General features: G+C 45.8%; 1 long non-coding RNA gene across 3 annotated transcripts in view; it reads left to right on the forward strand.

The window, feature by feature from the left end:
- Positions 1-1,919, forward strand: part of LOC122557449 (uncharacterized) — a 77,883-nt gene extending 75,964 nt beyond the window's left edge. For 2 of the 3 annotated variants that reach the window (XR_015758607.1, XR_015758605.1), the window contains exon 4: positions 391-1,454. This is a non-coding gene — a long non-coding RNA (uncharacterized LOC122557449). Of the gene's footprint in view, positions 1-390; positions 1,455-1,730 lie in introns of those variants that run through there. The other variant, XR_015758606.1, reaches the window with a different exon arrangement.
- The last annotated feature ends 14,687 nt before the right edge of the window (positions 1,920-16,606 follow it).

Consider the following 16,606-nt stretch of genomic DNA (forward strand, 5'->3'; position numbering starts at 1 on the left):
TGCCTGGCTAGTCACCACGCTTAAACAGCCTTTGTTTTGCAAAGGTAAGTTCTTTCTTTGCTGTCTGTGTGAGCATGGAGTTCAATGCAGACCAAAGTGCTGTGATCCTCTGTAACTTGACCAACGAGAGCCTGTCAGAGTAGGCCTTCTTGGCAGCCTTCAACCGTGCTTCAAGGAGATGTTGCTGCTCACCCTTGTACCACTTGCTACTGGTGGAGTAGGAAATAACTAACCCTCTGGCATAAGCTTTAGCAGTTTCCCAAAGAATGGACGGGCTACTAGCCGAACCTGAGTTAATGTCTGGGAACGCCCTGAATTCATTAGAGAAATACTGCACAAACTTTGTCAGTGTCTCAGACTCGCTACAGTGTCCTTAATCTTAACCAACAGGTACACTGGACCGTGATTGGAGATGGTAATGTTAGCAATCATACAAGACTCCACCAAGTCTAGGATTGCTCTGGGGATCAAAACAAAATCAATCCTAGCGTGGCATCTGTGCGGATTGGAAAGAATTGTAAAGTCCCTGCCTGTAGGGTGAAGATGCCTCCAGACATCCACCGACCCTAACTCCACACACAAACCCACTAATTGCTTGGTTTGTAAAGAAGGTATCAGGGGGCCTTTGGGCAACCTATCTCCCGCGGGATCCATAAGACAATTAAAATTTCCCCTTATGATGATATACCAAGGTTCAAGACTGATCAATTTAGAAAACACATCTACCAGAAATTTGAGGGTATGGGCCAGGGGATAGTAGACACTTAAAAAACCATTTTCTTCCCCATTTATTAAAGCTTTAAGGATTACAAACCTCCTGTGTGTGTCTTTAACATTCTCTAGTAACTTCAAAGGGAGATTCCTTCTTAACCAATATGGTCAGTGTCCTACTCCTAGTATTAAAAGATGAAAAGTAAACCTGATCAAACCCATTCTGCTGCAATTTGAAATGTTCCCTATCATTCAAATGCGTCTCCTACAATAAAGCAATATCCATCTTTTCCTTTCAAAAGGCTCAAGAGCACCTTCTTCCTCTTAATTGGTGAGTGACTCCCCTTGATGTTCCAGGTACACATTTAAAAGAGTCATAACTTTCTGGAGTAACACTTAGATTCCAGAGAGGAAGAACTCAAATGACAAATCGCTGGGCCTTAATAAAAGAAAATACACAGAAGGTAAAAACTAAATAAACCTGCATACCTATCAAAGACCATATGCAACAAAACCCAAAAAAAAGAAACAACATATAAAGCGCCAATGGTACTAGTAAGGGGAGTTCATCCCCAGCCCAAAGGGGGCACCAAATGCCCAAACACCCAACTTCCCGCCCCACTACCAACTGGGACATTTGAACACCTGAACTGGGCTTATACAGCCTATAAATAGCGCCTAGCCATCCCAATCATTTTCTCACCCCCTTGGTACAGCCACACTACAAACACTAGCAACGAAAAAATGGAAATACAAAAAGAATAACAATGTGAACAAAGAATTTGGAGGGGAGAGTAAGTAAATAAGTAAGTATGCTATCCATCCCCTCGTATAGCTTAACTTAGAAGTTAAAACTAAATACCCCATCCATCTCCGAGCATAACTGAACCCAGATTATTGCCAACAAGAGAAAAAGAAAACCCCAACACGACTTCCTTTTTTTAAAAAAAGGCATATCCAAACAATTCTATTATCTGTACGTATTGAATCGTTTGAATTAAGTTAACTTGTCCTCAAAGTCTCTTCGAAGATTTCCTCGAAGATTTCAACCTACTGCGAATTCTCCAGCATCTGCAGACCTCACTTTCTCCTCAAAGTCTCTTGCCTTCTCTGACATGTCAAAGAAGTGTATGGATCCATTAAAGGTAATCCGAAGCACCATCAGGTACCTCAGAGAGTACTGGATCCCAAGCTCCCTCAGTCTTTTCTTAACGTAATCATAGGATTTCTGTTTCCAGATCAGCGCTGCTGAGAAATCGTGGAAAAACATGAGCCGAGAGCCCTCGTAAACTAAGGCCTTCAGAACCTTCCTCTGGATTCTGGAAGCTTCCATGACTTTCTGCTTGTCTCTGTAATTATGGAACTGCACCAGATAGTGTGAGGACATTGGTCCAGACCTGATCCACGCGCCGTGACTCGGTGAGCCCTCTCAATCTTCAGACTTCCCATTCCAGCCTCTAAGTTAAGGAATTTTGGCGACCAGTCCTCAATAAATTCCACTGGTCGCTCACCTTCCTTCCCCTTGGACAGACAGACACATCTGCATCTGCAGCATAACAGCGAGCTTCTCTTCAATCTGCTTACCTCGCATCTTGTGAGAATTCGTGAGCTCCAAGACCAGGATTCTGGGTAATCCAAGATGGAGGATGGGAAACATTTCTGGCTGTAAGAGCTGCTCCTTTTTTGAGGTATTTTAGGTGTTGGAGGTGATTTCCTCGCATTCCAGGAGCAGCAATTCCTGTTTTATATGCTGTTGCATTGTTTTGGAACTTTGGAAAAAAAAAGTCAAAACAACAGCAGTTTTAAAAGGGAGAAGAGCAGACAAAGGAAGCACATGGTGAGGTCAGTGCAGGGGAGAGAGAACCTGCAGTTACCGCCTTTGCTGTTTTTGAATTCATGTATCGCTGGACATTGGAGTGCATCTGGGAAAATTAACAAACAGTGAATTTCACAACTAATCTTGGAGGAATCTGTTTGGGCGAAGTTCAGAGCACAGAATCAGATAAGTTAATCGTTGTTTTAAGTGTGTCCAATAGAAAGGCTGCAGTAGGGAGTAGAGTGGGTTCTTTCTTGATTATATGTTTTTAGAGATATGTCTCTTGATTGAACTTAAACTATAAGCCATAACTATTAATTTAACCTGGGGCAGTGTTTGTAGAGAAATAAGACGGTGTTATTTTCTGGGTCTGTAGATTGTGAAGGAGCAAAAATGGGTGAAAACAATGACTGCAGATGCTGGAAACCAGATTCTGGATTAGAGTGGTGCTGGAAAAGCACAGCAGGTCAGGCAGCATCCAAGGATCAGGAAAATCGACATTTCAGGCAAAATCAGGAATAGAGGCAGAGTGCCTGCAGGGTGGAGAGATAAATGAGAGGAGGGTGGGGGTGGGGAGAAAGTAGCATAGAGTACAATGGGCGAATGGGGTTGGGGATGGAGGTAATAGGTCAGGGAGGAGGGTGGGGGGGGTAGGTCGAAGGGAAGATAGGCAGGTAGGACAAGTCATGGGGACAGTGCTGAGCTGGAAGTTTGGAACTGGGCTGAGGTGGGGGAAGGGGAAATGAGGAAACTGGTGAAGTCCACATTGATGCCCTGGGGTTGAAGTGTTCCGAAGCGGAAGATGAGGCGTTCTTCCTCCAGGCGTCGGGTGGTGAGGGAGCGGCGGTGAAGGAGGCCCAGGACCTCCATGTCCTCGGCAGAGTGAGAAGGGGAGTTGGAATGTTGGGCCACGGGGCGGTGTGGTTGATTGGTGCGGGTGTCCCGGAGATGTTCCCTAAAGCGCTCTGCTAGGAGGCGCCCAGTCTCCCCAATGTAGAGGAGACCGCATCGGGAGCAACGGATACAATAAATGATATTGGTGGATGTGCAGGTAAAACTTTGATGGATGTGGAAGGCTTCTTTGGGGCCTTGGATGGAGGTGAGGGAGGAGATGTGGGCACAGGGTTTGCAATTCCTGCGGTGGCAGGGGAAGGTGCCAGGATGTGAGGGTGGGTTGTTGGGGGCGTGGACCTGACCAGGTAGTCATGGAGAGAACGGACTTTGCGGAAGGTGGAAAGGGGTGGGGAGGGAAATATATCCCTGGTGGTGGGGTCTGTTTGGAGGTGGCGGAAATGTTGGCAGACGATTTGGTTTATGCGAAGGTTTGTAGGGTGGAAGGTGAGCACCAGGGGCGTTCTGTACTTGTTATGGTTGGAGGGGTGGGGTCTGAGGGCAGAGGTGTGGGATGTGGATGAGATGCGTTGGATGGCATCTTTAACCACGTGGGAAGGGAAATTGCGGTCTCTAAAGAAGGAGGCCATCTGGTGTGTTTTGTGGTGGAACTGGTCCTCCTGGGAGCAGATCCGGCAGAGGCGGAGGAATTGGGAATACGGGATCGCATTTTTTCAGGAGGTAGGGTGGGAAGAGGTGTAATCCAGGTAGCTATGGGAGTCGGTGGGTTTGTAAAAAATATCGGTGTCAAGTCGGTCGTCATTAGTGGAAATGGAGAGGTCCAGGAAGGGGAGGGTGGTGTCAGAGATGGTCCTGAAGAAGGGCTTATGCCCGAAACGTCGATTCTCCTGTTCCCTGGATGCTGCCTGACCTGCTGCGCTTTTTCAGCAACACATTTTCAGCTCTGATCTCCAGCATCTGCAGACCTCACTTTCTCCCCAGGTTAACTTAAGGTCAGGGTGGAATGTGTTGGTGAAGTTGATGAATTGCTCAACCTCCTCGCGGGAGCACGAGGTGGTGCCAATGCAGTCATCAATGTAGCGGAGGAAGAGGTGGGGAGTGGTGCCGGTGTAATTACGGAAGATCAACTGCTCAACGTAGCCAACAAAGAGACAGGCATAGCTAGGGCCCATATGGGTGCCCATGGCTACCCCTTTGGTCTGGAGGAAGTGGGAGGATTCAAAGGAGAAATTGTTAAGGGTGAGGACCAGTTCGGCCAAACGAATGAGAGTGTGGGTGGAAGGGTACTGTTGGGAACGTCTGGAGAGGAAAACACGGAGGGCTTGGAGGCCCTGGTCATGGTGGATGGAGGTGTAGAGGGATTGGATATCCATGGTGAAGATGAGGCGTTGGGGGCCGGGGAAACGGAAGTCTTGGAGGAGGCGGAGGGCGTGGGTGGTGTCTCGAACGTATGTGGGGAGTTCCTGAACTGGGGGGATAGGACAGTGTTGAGGCAGGTAGAAATGAGTTCAGTGGAGCAGGAGCATGCTGAGACAATGGGTCGGCCAGGGTGGTCAGGCTTGTGGATCTTGGGAAGGTGGTAGAACTGGGCAGTGAGGGGTTCCCGGACTGAGGTTGGAAGCTGTGGGTGGGAGATATCCTGAGGTGATGAGGTTCTGGGAGATGATGGTTTGGTGATGGGGGGTGGGGTCATGGTCGAGGGGGCGGTAGGAAGAGGTGTCCTCGAGTTGGCGTCTGGCTTCAGCGGTGTAGAGGTCAGTGCACCAGACTACCACTGCGCCCCCTTTATCCGCTGGCTTGATGGTGAGGTCAGGATTGGAGCAGAGGGATTGGAGGGCTGCACGTTGTGAGGGTGAGAGGTTGGAATGGGGGAGGGGGGTAGACAGGTTGAGGCGGTTAATGTCCCGGCGGCAGTTGGAAATGAAGAGGTCGAGGGCAGGTAATAGGCCAGCGTGGGGTGTCCAGGTGGATGCAGTGTGTTGGAGGTGGGCGAAGGGGTCCTCGGAAGGTGGGCGGGAGTCCTGATTGTGAAAGTAAGCTCGGAGGCGGAGACGGTGGAAGAAGTGTTCGACGTCACGGCGTGTATTAAATTCATTGATGCGTGGACGGAGGGGGACGAAGGTGAGTCCTTTGCTGAGGATTGATCGTTCGTCCTCAGTGAGGGGGAGGTCTGGAGGGATGGTGAAAACTCGGCAGGGCTGGGAGCTGGGATCTGGTGTGGGTGTGGGGCTGGGAGTGGGGGCGGAGCCTGTAACTGGAGTGGGTGTGATGGTGGGGGGAATGGGGGTGGAGTCATGAGCAAGGGTGGTGTTCCCCTCAGGGTTCTGGGGGCCGGGGATGGTGACAGTGGGATCTGTGGGGGGCATGTCAGCAGAATGCAGGTGAGTGGCGCTGGTGGGGGCGGAAGTGGATTCTGGGTAATCCAAGATGGAGAATGAGAAACATTTCTGGCTGTAAGAGCTGCTCCGTTTTTTGAGAGAGACAGAGAGAGAGAGAGAGAGACTGTCCAAGAGAAAGGCTGTATTAGTCAGTACAGTGGGTTCTTGATTGTATGTTTTTGGAGATAAGTCTCTTGATTAAATTTAAAATATAAGCCATAGCTATAATTTAACCTGGGGCAGTGTTTGTAGAGGAATAAGACGTGTTATTTTCTGGATTTGTAGATTGTGAAGGAGCAAAAATGGCCTTTGCAGTGAAATGAACTTCTTGTCAGGTGTGGGAGTTTAAAGAGAGTTTAAGGGTTACTGTGGATTATATCTGCTGTAAATGCTGTTGGCTGCGAATCTTATCAGATCGAATGGATCGGTTGGAGAGACAGATAGAAGCGATGAGGAATTTGCAACAGCAACAGTATGTGATGGATGGCAGTTATAGGAAGAGGGGAAAGTCTCAGATACAGTCACATAGATGGGTTAACTCCAGGAAGGATAAGAGAGGTAGGCAGATAGTGCAGGAGTCTTTTGTGGATATACCCATTTCAACCAGGTATGCTGTTTTGGGGTGATGGATTCTCAGGGGAGCGTAGCACAAACAGCCAAGTTTCTGGTATTGAGACTGGCTCTAATGCAACAAGGGGTACGTCGGCTTCCAAGAGATCAATTGTGTCAGGGGATTCTGTAGTCCGAGGTACAGACAGACGTTTCTGTGGCCAGCAGAGAAAAAGCAGGATGGTGTGTTGTTTCCCTGATGCCAGGATCAAGGATGTCTCAGAGAGGGTGCAGAATGTTCTCACGGGGGAGAGGGGCCAGCAGGAGGTCATTGTCCACATTGGAATCAATGACATTGGAAGGGAAAAGGTTGAGACTCTGAAGGGAGATTACAGAGAGTTAGGCAGAAATTTAAAAAGGAGGTCCTCAAGGGTAGTAATATCTGGATTACTCCCGGTGCTACGAGCGAGTGAGGGCAGGAATAGGAGGATAGAGCAGATGCTTGCATGGCTGAGGAGCTGGTGTATGGGAGAAGGATTCACATTTTTGGATCATTGGAATCTCTTTTGGAGTAGAAGTGACCTGTACAAGAAGGACAGATTGCACCTAAATTGGAAGGGGACTAATATACTGGCAGGGAAATTTGCAAGGGCTGCTCGGGAGGATTTAAACTAGTAAGGTGGGAGGGGGTGGGGGGGGGGGGGTGGGACCCAGGGAGATAGTGAGGAAAGAGATCGATCTGATGACGAGAGCAGTGGAGCTTCTCGTCAAAAGGAAGAAGGTAGCTTACATAAGGTGGAGGAAGCTAGGGTGAAGCTCAGCTCCAGAGGATTACAGGCAGGAAGGAGCTCAAAAATGGTCTGAGGAGAGCCAGGAGGGGCATGAGAAAGGCTTGGCAGAACGGATTAGGGAGAACACAAAGGCATTTTACACTTATGTGAGGAATAAGAGAATAGTCAAAGAAAGACCAGTGGAGTCCGAGGAGATAGGGGAAGCCCGAAATGAGTTTTTTGCTTCTGTCTTTACGAAAAAAACAAACTTTGTAGTGAATGAAACCTTTGAAGAGCAGGTGTGCATGCTGGAATGGATTGAGATAGAGGAAGCTGATGTGCTGAAAATTTTGTCAAACATTAAGATTGACAAGTCACCAGGCCCGGACCAGATTTGTCCTCGGCTGCTTTGGGAAGCGAGAAATGTGATTGCTTCGCCACTTGCGAAGATCTTTTCATCCTCGCTCTCCACCGGAGTCATACCTGAGGACTGGAGAGAGGCAAATTTCTCTTCAAGAAAGGAAATAGGGAAATCCCCGGCAATTACAGACCAGTCAGTCTCATGTCTGTCGTCTGCAAGGTGTTAGAAAGGATTCTGAGGGATAGGATTTATGACCATCTGGAAGAGCATGGCTTGATTAAATGCAGTCAACACGGCTTTGTGAGGGGCAGGTCATGCCTCACAAACCTTATCGAGTTCTTTGAGGATGTGACTAGAAAAGTTGATGAGGGTCGAGCTGTGGATGTGGTGTATATGGACTTCAGCAAGGCATTTGATAAGGTTCCCCATGGTAGGCTCATTCAGAAGGTCAGGAGGAATGGGATACAGGGGAACATAGCTGTCTGGATACAGAATTGGCTGGCCAACAGAAGACAGCGAGTGGTAGTAGAAGGAAAATATTCTGCCTGGAAGTCTGTGGTGAGTGGTGTTCCACAGGGCTCTGTCCTTGGGCCTCTACTGTTTGTAATTTTTATGAATGACTTGGATGAGGGGATTGAAGGATGGGTCAGCAAGTTTGCAGACAACACAAAGGTTGCAAGTGTCGTTGACAGTATAGAGGGCTGTTGTAGGCTGCAGCAGGACATTGACAGGATGCAGAGATGGGCTGAGAGGTGGCAGATGGATAAATGCGAGGTGATGCATTTTGGAAGGTCGAATTTGAAAGCTGAGTACAGGTTTAAGGATAGAATTCTTGGCAGTGTGGAGGAACAGAGGGATCTTGGTGTGCAGGTACATAGATCCGTTAAAATGGCCACCCAAGTGGACAGGGTTGTTAAGAAAGCATATGGTGTTTTGGCTTTCATTAACAGGGGGTTTGAATTTAAGAGTCGTGAGATCTTGTTGCAGCTCTATAAAACTTTGGTGAGACCGCACTTGGAATACTGCGTCCAGTTCTGGTTGCCCTATTATAGGAAAGATGTGGATGTTTTGGAGAGGGTTCAGAGGATGTTTACCAGGATGCTGCCTGGACTGAAGGGCTTATCTTATGAAGAGAGGTTGACTGAGGTTGGTCTTTTTTCATTGGAGAAAAGGAGGAGGAGAGGGGATCTAATTGAGGCATACAAGATAATGAGAGGCATAGACAGAGTCGATAGCCAGAGACTATTTCCTAGGGCGGAAATGACTAACACGAGGGATCATAGTTTTAAGCTGGTTGGAGGAAAGTATAGAGGGGATGTCAGAGGCAGGTTCTTTACACAGAGAGTTGTGAGAGCATGGAATGCGTTGCCAGCAGCAGTTGTGGAAGCAAGGTCATTGGGGACATTTAAGAGACTGCGGACATGCATATGGTCACAGAAATTTGAGGGTTCGTACATGAGGATCAATGGTCGGCACAACATCGTGGGCTGAAGGGCCTGTTCTGTGCTGTACTGTTCTATGTTCTATGAGGCGGGTACAGCTGAGAACAGAAGTGAGTCAAACAGTCAGGGCAGGCAGGGACAAGGTAGGACTAATAAATTAAACTGCATTTATTTCAATGCAAGGGGCCTAACAAGGAAGGCAGATGAGCTCAGGGCATGATTAGGAACATGGGACTGGGATATCATAGCAATTACAGAAACATGGCTCAGGGATGGGCAGGACTGGCAGCTTAATGTTCCAGGATACAAATGCTACAGGAAGGATAGAAAGGGAGGCAAGAGAGGAGGGGGAGTGGCATTTTTGATAAGGGATAGCATTACAGCTGTGCTGAGGGAGGATATTCCCGGAAATACATCCAGGGAAGTTATTTGGGTGGAACTGAGAAATAAGAAAGGGATAATCACCTTATTGGGATTGTATTATAGACCCCCTAATAGTCAGAGGGAAATTGAGAAACGAACTTGTAAGGAGATCTCAGCTATCTGTAAGAATAATAGGGTAGTTATGGTAGGGGAATTTTAACTTTCCAAACGTAGACTGGGACTGTCATAGTGTTAAAGGTTTAGATGGAGAGGAATTTCTTAAGTGTGTACAAGACAATTTTCTGATTCAGTATGTGGATGTACCTACTAGAGAAGGTGCAAAACTTGACCTACTCTTGGGCAATAAGGCAGTGTAGGTAATTGTGTCAGTGGGGGAGCACTTTGGGGCCAGCGACCATAATTCTATTTGTTTTAAAATAATGACGGAAAAGGATAGACCAGATCTAAAGTAGAATTTCTAAATTGGAGAAAGGCCAATTTTGACGGTATTAGGCAAGAACTTTCAAAAGCTGATTGGAAGCAGATGTTCGAAGGTAAAGGGACGGCTGGAAAATGGGAAGCCTTCAGAAATGAGATAACAAGAATCCAGAGAAAGTATATTCCTGTCAGGGTGAAAGGGTAGATTTCGGGAATGCTGGATGACTAAAGAAATTGAGGGCTTGATTATGAAAAAGGAAGCATATGTCAGGTATAGACAGGATAGATCTAGTGAATCCTGAGAAGAGTATAAAGGAACTGGGAGTATACTTAAGAGGGAAATCAGGAGGGCAAAAAGGGGACATGAGATAGCTTTGGTAAATAGAATTAAGGAGAATCCAAATGGTTTTTATAAATATATTGAGGACAAAAGGGTAACTAGGGAGAGTATAGTGTCCCTAAAAGATCAGCAAGGCGGCCTTTGTGTGGAGCCACAGAAAATGGGGGAGATACTAAATGAATATTTTGCATCAGTATTTACCGTGGAAAAGTTTATGGAAGATATAGACTGTATGGAAATAGATGGTGACATCTTGCAAACTGTCCAGATTACAGAGGAGGAAGTGCTGGATGTCTTGAAACGGTTAAAGGTGGATAAATCCCAGGACCTGATTAGGTGTACCCAAGAACTCTGTGGGAAGCTAGAGAAGTGATTGCTGGGCCTCTTGCTGAGATATTTGTATCATCGATAGTCACAGGTGAGGTGCCGGAAGACTGGAGATTGGCAAACATGGTGCCACTGTTTAAGGGCGGTAAAGACAAGCCAGGGAACTATACACCGGTGAGCCTGACCTCGGTGGTGGGCAAGTTGTTGGAGGGAATCCTGAGGGACAGGATGTACATGTATTTGAAAAGGCAAGGACTGATTAGGGATAGTCAAATTGGCTTTGTGCGTGGGAAATCATGTCTCACAAACTTGATTGAGTTTTTGTAACAAAGAGGATTGATGAGGGCAGAGCAGTAGATGTGATCTATATGGACATCAGTAAGGCATTGGACAAGGTTCGCCATGGGAGACTGATTAGCAAGGTTAGATCTCATGGAATACAGGGAGAACTAGCCATTTGGATACAGAACTGGCTCAAAGGTAGAAGACAGAGGGTATTGGTGGAGGGTTGTTTTTCAGATTGGAGGCCTGTGACCAGTGGAGTGCCACAAGGATTGGTGCTGTGCCCTCTACTTTTTGTCATTTATATAAATTATTTGGATATGAACATAAGAGGTACAGTTAGTAAGTTTGCAGATGACACCAAAATTGGAGGTGTAGTGAACAGCGAAGAGGGTTACCTCAAATTACAACAGGATCTTGACCAGTTGGGCCAATGGGCTGAGAAGTGGCAGATGGAGTTTAATTCAGATAAATACGCGGTGTTGCATTTTGGAAAAGTAAATCTTATACACTTAATAGTAAGGTCCTAGGGAGTGTTGCTGAACAAAGAGACCTTGGAGTGCAGGTTCATAGCTCCTTGAAAGTGGAGTCGCAGGTAGATAGGATAGTGAAGAAGGCATTTGGTATGCTTTCCTTTATTGGTCAGAGTATTGATACAGGAGTTGGGAGGTCATGTTGCGGCTGTACAGGACATTGGTTAGGCCACTGTTGGAATATTGTGTGCAATACTGGTCTCCTTCCTATTGGAAAGATGTTGTGAAACTTGAAAGGGTTCAGAAAAGATTTCCAAGGATGTTGCCAGGTTGGAGAATTTGAGCTACAGGGAGAAGCTGAACAGGCTGGGGCTGTTATCCCTGGAGTGTCGAAGGCTGAGGGGTGACCTTATTGAGGTTTACAAAATTATGAGGGGCATGGATAGGTTAAATAGACAAAGTCTTTTCCCTGGGATCGGGGTGTCCAGAACGAGAGGGCATAGGTTTAGGGTGAGAGGGGAAAGATATAAAAGAGACCTAAGAGTCAACTTTTTCACGCAGAGGGTGGTACGTGTCTGGAATGAGCTGCCAGAGGATGTGGTGGAGGCTGGTACAATTGCAACATTTAAGAGGCATTTGGATGGGTATATGAATAGGAAGGGTTTGGAGGGATATGGGCCGGCTGCTGGCAGGTGGGATTAGATTGGGTTGGGATATCTGGTCGACGTGGACGGGTTGGACCGAAGTGTCTGTTTCCATTCTGTACATCTCTATGACTCTAATAGGGCATCAGAACTGTACACCGTACTCTCAGCCTCACCAACTTTCTGTGTGGCCTCAATATAACACCCCAACTCCTACACTCAACGGTCTGAACAATGAAGCTGAAAAATGTGTTGATGAAAAGTTCAGCAGATCAGGCAGCATCAAAGGAGCAGGAGAATCGACGTTTCAGTCATAAGCCCTTCTTCAGGACTTTTCCTGAAGAAGGGCTTATGCCCGAAACGTCGATTCTCCTCCTCCTTGGATGCTGCCTGACCTGCCGCGCTTTTCCAGCAACACATTTTCAGCTCTGATCTCCAGTATCTGCAGAGCTCACTTTCTCCCAGTCTGAACAATGAAGGCAAGTGTGTTAATCGCCTTAAGCAGTCTGTCTTTTTAAAGATCTAACCAGTGTAGCCGATTAGATATTGCTATGTAAAACCTATTATAAGCCATGCAAACCATCAAAAGTGAAGCAGTAGGGAGAGCAGGAAGGAGCTAAATCAAACTTCAGTGGTTTAAAGGATTTAAAATGCATATAAAGTTATAAATCTCCAGCTGAGCCTCTTCACCACTCAAAACAAACCTAAAACATAAGACTCAGAGTAGTAGGGGCATGAAACGGCCTGCTTGTAACTGTAATAGACTCACCGACGTTAAGAGCATTTAAATGGGCATTGGACATACATATGGATAATAATGCAACGGTGTCGGCCAGAATAATCTCACATTTGGCGCAAAATCGAGGGCTGAAGGACCTGGACTGCACTATAATGTTCTATTCTATAATCTATAAGTGTCTTCCTGTTCGTAACATATGTCACACATTAATTCAACTTAAGCCTATTTTTTACTCTGAAACCAGGCTCTCAATATTATAAACCTTCATCAGACTGCAGAATCCCAAGTATCTGATACACCCTCGTCAGCAGTTTCTTAACTGGCTATTCCAGTTCAGTGTTGAATGTGGGGTGCTAGAAAAGCACAGCAGGTCAGGCAGCATCAGAGGAGCAGGAAAATTGACGTTTTGGGCATAAGCCCTTTATCAAGAATGACCTCTTTCTTGATGAAGGGCTTTTGCCCGAAACATAGATTTTCCTGCTTCTCTGATGCTGCCTGACCTGCTGTGCTTTTCTAGCACCCCACACTCTCGACTCTGATCTCCAGTCCTCACGTTCTCCCTGCTCCAGTTCAGTGGCAACCTCCAGGATGTTGTCAGCAGGCAACTTAGTGATGGCAATACCAAATATCTGGAGAGATGATTAGATTATTTCTTGTTGGAGATCGGCATTGTCCAGTCTGTCTACATAGGCCCACAGGTTGGTTTAGAATCTGAAGCATCACAAATGATATTGAACATTGCTGATCACACAATGAATCATTCTTGTTTATGACCTCACAGCTAAGATTGTTGGACTTAGGATACTATACCAAGCAACTCCTGCAGTACTATCCCAGAACTGACAGTAAGGATGATTCATTTTTAATATTTTGAACTATTGCGAAAAAAAATTCATTTATTTCAACTCAATGGAAATACCTGGAGTGGTTTTATTAAGAACTGAAGTCAATGGCACTTTGCCAAATCATGCCTTAATGTCAAGGTTACTCACTTTCACCTCATTTCTCAAAGAACAAAGAAATATTACAGCCTGGGAACAAGCCTGTGCCTATCCAAATCCACTGTCTAAACCTATCTTCCAATTCTTAAGGATCTGCATCCCTCTGCTCCCCATCTACTATTTATGCATCTGTCCAGATGCATCTTAAATGAATCTACCGTGCCTGCCTCTACTACCTCTGCTGGCAACGCATTCCAGGCACCTACCACCCTCTGTGTAAAGTACTTTCCGTGTGGATCCCCCTTAAACTTTTCTCTTCTCACCTTGAACACGTGACCTCTTGTAATTGAATCGCTCACCCTGGGAAAAAGCTTATCTCTATCCACCCTGTCTATACCCTTCAGGATTTTGTAAACTTGAATCAGGTTCCCCCCTCAATTTCCTTTTTTGGGCATGATCTCCCCTCACAAAACCATGTTGCCTCTCACTGATAAGTCAATTCTCTTCCAAATATAAATAGATCCTATCCCTCAGTACCTTCTCCAGCAACTTTCCCACCACTGATTTCAAGCTCAATGGTCTGTAGTTACCTGAAATATCTCTACTCCCTTCTTGAATAGGGGTACATTAGCAATTCTCCAGTCCTCCGGCACTTCACCTAAGGACTCTTTTAAGATATGTCAGGGCCCCAGCTATTTCCTCTCTTGTCTCCCTCAGCAACCTGGATAGATCCCATCCGGTCCTAGGTATTTGTCCACCTTAATAGTCTTTCGCCTACCCAACACGTCCTCCCTCTTTATGTCAATGTGATCTAGAGTAAATAAACTACTATCTCTAATCTCAACTTTCATCATGTCCCTCTCCTCAATGAAAACTGATGCAAAGTAATCATTCAGAATCTCACTCATTTTCTCAAGTTTGACACATAGCCTTCCTTCCTTAATCTTTAGTGGACCAATCCTTTCTCTCGTTACCCGCTTGCTTCTTATAAAAGAATAAAGTGCTTTGAGATTCTCCTAAATTCTGCTCACTCAAGTTATTTCATGAACCCTTTTAGCCCGCTTGATTCCTCATTTAAGACTGGTCCTACTCTCCTGATATTCCTCCAGGGCCTGTTCTGTTCTTAGCTACACCTCCCTTTTCTTCTTGGCGAGTCGCAATTTCTCTGGTCATCCATGGATCTTACCTTTTCTATCCCTTGTTTTCAAAGGGACATGCCTATCCTGCACTATCTCCAACCTATCTTTGAAATACAACCTATCCCACAATACAAATGTGCAGTTACATTATTAGGCTGTATTATAGGAGTCCCAACAGTGAGCATGAGGTAGAAGAACAAAAAGGTAAAATAGAGGCAACAAGATGATGGTAATGGAAGGTCTTAATTTTCTCACCATTGACTGGGGTATACAGTATCAGAGGGTCAAATAGCTGCCCCCAATCCACATTTCCCAGATTCTGCTGAATTTTGATAATTGGCCTTGGCCCAGTTTAGTACTCTTCCCTTAGAACCACTCTCATGTTTTTTAAAATACTCGCAAACACTTACAGAATTGTGGTCACTATTCCAAAGAAATCCCCCACTGCAACTTCTAGCACCTGGCCTGGCTCATTCCCCAACATCAGGTCCAAATATGGCCCCTTCCCTAATTGGACTTATGTCATACTGCTTTAGAAAACTTTCGTGGACATTGCTTACAAATTCTGCACCATCTAGACCCTCTGACACTGTATCCCAGTCAAAGTTGAGAAAATTAAGACCTCCCATTACCATCACCTAGTTGCCTCTATTTTACCTATTTGTTCTTCTACCTCATGTTCACTGTTGAGAGTCCTGTAATACAGCTCTACAATGTAACTGCACCCTTATTTCTCAGCTCTACCCATAATGCCTCCCTGCTCAAGCCCTCCATAGTGTCGTCCTTTACCACAGCCGTGATATCATCCCTGACCAGCAATGCAAATACCCCCACACCCCACTTTTACTTCCTGAAGCATTATACCCTGGAATATTTAGTTGTCAATCATGCCCTTCCTTCAACCAAGTCTCTGTGATCACAATAACATCATACTCCCAGGTATCAATCCAAGCTCTTAAGTTCATTTGCCTTATACTCCTTGCATTAAAGCATAGGCAATTCAGACCACTAGTTCCTTTGTATTCATCTGCTCTCTGCCTAATTTTCCCCTTATTAATACTAACTTCATGATCCTGTTCCCTACAGTCTCTAGTTTCCATCTGTCTACTAGTCTTCTCTTCATGGTTTCCAGCCTCCTGTCACATTAGTTTAAACCCTCCCCAACAGGAGTAGCAAAACTCCCCCAAGGACATTAGTTCCAGTCTGATTCAGGTGTAGGCCGCCCAATTTGTATTGGTCCCACCTTTCTCAGAACCGGTCCCAGTGTCCCACAAATCTGAAACCCTCCCTCAAGCCACATGTTCATCCTGCCTATTCGTTAATTTCTACCCTGGCTAGCATGTGGCACTGGTAGTAATCCCGCAATCACTACCTTTGAGGTCCTCCTCTTTACCTTCGCGGCTAGATCCCTAAATTCTGCTTTCAGGCTGTTATCTCATTTTTTACTTATATTATTGGTGGCTATATGCAATTATTTTGTCCATGCTTTGACCAAGACCATAAAACATCAGGAACCAAGGGACCCTGGCAGAACCCAAACACAGCATTAAGAAACAAACTAGATGGTATCGACAATTCCTTGTATCACTTTATCAATGACAGAATAAATGAAAGTGGTGATTGGCTAGGTTGAAGATGTTCTACCCTTTGTGCGTAGGATATACCTGTACAATTTTCCAGTGTTAAGATAGATACCAGTATTGCAATAATGGCAATAGTTGCACTTCAGAGCTGGCCTCCTAGACAAAATCCTCGATTTTGCAAGACAATGCAGTCAACTTTTTTTTGCCTATCGCAGAGTGAATGGGCTCACTGGCAGTAGTAGTGATATAGATAAACACATATGCCTCAAGCTATGGCTTTTGCATTGATGTGCACAGCACCTCCAACATAGAGAATAATTATTGATTGCACGTCTTCCTCTTAGTTGTTTTAACTGAGCATCAGCAATACATGGCAATGAGCAGTCAGTGCTGGATTACAGCACAACTAGCAGAACTGAAATCTGCTCTGTAGATTGTGGTGTCACTTAGCCCTGTAT

The sequence above is a fragment of the Chiloscyllium plagiosum genome, unplaced genomic scaffold (assembly GCF_037043375.1).
Source record: "Chiloscyllium plagiosum isolate Xiang-an unplaced genomic scaffold, Cpla_swu_hap1 HiC_scaffold_11, whole genome shotgun sequence".
Taxonomy (NCBI): domain Eukaryota; kingdom Metazoa; phylum Chordata; class Chondrichthyes; order Orectolobiformes; family Hemiscylliidae; genus Chiloscyllium; species Chiloscyllium plagiosum.